The sequence below is a fragment of the Arachis stenosperma genome, chromosome 10 (assembly GCF_014773155.1).
Source record: "Arachis stenosperma cultivar V10309 chromosome 10, arast.V10309.gnm1.PFL2, whole genome shotgun sequence".
Classification (NCBI taxonomy): Eukaryota; Viridiplantae; Streptophyta; class Magnoliopsida; order Fabales; family Fabaceae; genus Arachis; species Arachis stenosperma.
This window is the reverse complement of record NC_080386.1, coordinates 34,061,385-34,062,852: the sequence shown is the minus strand read 5'-3', so window position 1 is coordinate 34,062,852 and position 1,468 is coordinate 34,061,385. Positions and strand designations below refer to the sequence as shown.

The 1,468-nt window shown below is 38.6% G+C and overlaps 1 non-coding gene across 1 annotated transcript; it reads right to left on the bottom strand.

Annotated features, from left to right (window-relative positions):
- Window positions 1–905: 905 nt before the first annotated feature.
- Window positions 906–1,013, bottom strand: LOC130958942 (small nucleolar RNA R71). The gene has a single exon (XR_009078041.1). It is a non-coding gene; the product is annotated as a small nucleolar RNA R71 (small nucleolar RNA).
- Between the last annotated feature and the right edge of the window lie 455 nt (window positions 1,014–1,468).

Genomic DNA, 1,468 nt, shown 5'->3' with positions numbered 1-1,468 from the left:
TTTTTAACCACATCTTTTTCAAAATAGCTTTCAATCAAATCTTTTTAATTTCTAATTTCAAAATCTTTTTCAAAAATCACTTGATTTCTCTTCCACTTTCAATTTTCGAAAATTATCAATCAAATTTTCAAAATGTTTTCAAAATCTTTTAATTGAATTTTCGAAAATCCTCTTCCCTCCTTCTCACATCCTTCTATTTATGGAGTACCACTCCTTCTAAATGCACAATTTGAACCTTAACTAATTAAAGTTCGAATTCTTCTTCTCCTTCTTCTTTCTATTTCTCTTTTCCTCTGACATTTCAAGGAATCTCTATACTGTGACATAGAGGATTCCACATTTTCTTTTTCTCTTCTCTTTCATATGAGCAGGAGCAGAGACAAAGGCATTCTTGTTGAAGCTGATCCTGAACCCGAAAGGACCTTGAAGAGAAAGCTAAGAGAAGCCAAAGCACAACTCTCTTTAGAGGACCTGACCGAATTCTTCAAAGAAGAAGAACCCATGGCAGCCGAAAACAACAACAATGCCAACAATGCAAGGAAGGTGCTGGGTGACTTTACTGCACCTACTCCTGATTTCTATGGAGAAGCATCTCTATCCCTGCCATTGGAGCAAACAACTTTGAGCTTAAGCCTCAATTAGTTTCTCTAATGCAACAGAATTGCAAGTTCCATGGACTTCCAATGGAAGATCCTCATCAGTTTTTAGCTGAATTCTTGCAAATCTGTGACACAGTCAAGACTAATGGGGTTAACCCTGAGGTCTACAGACTGATGCTATTCCCTTTTGCTGTAAGAGACAGAGCTAGAATATGGTTGGATTCTCAACCTAAAGAAAGCCTGGACTCTTGGGAAAAGCTAGTCAATGCCTTCTTGGCAAAGTTATTTCCACCACAAAGATGGAGTAAGCTTAGAGTGGAAGTCCAAACCTTCAGACAGAAGGATGGAGAATCCCTCTATGAAGCTTGGGAAAGATACAAACAATTAATCAGAAGATGTCCTTCAGACATGCTTTCTGAATGGAGCATCATAGGTATTTTCTATGATGGTCTCTCTGAACTATCCAAGATGTCTTTGGATAGCTCTGCTGGAGGATCTCTTCATCTGAAGAAGACGCCTGCAGAAGCTCAAGAGCTGATTGAAATGGTTGCAAATAACCAATTCATGTACACTTCTGAAAGGAATCCTGTGAACAATGGGACTAGTCAGAAGAAAGGAGTTCTTGAGATTGATACTCTGAATGCCATTCTGGCTCAGAACAAGATATTGACTCAACAAGTCAATTTGATTTCTCAAAGTCTGTCTGGAATGCAAAATGCACATGGCAGTACTAAGGAAGCTTCATCTGAGGAAGAAGCTTATGATCCTGAGAACCCTTCAATGGAAGAGGTGAATTACCTAGGAGAACCCTATGGAAACACCTACAATTCTTCATGGAGAAATCACCCAAATTTCTCATGAAAGAATCA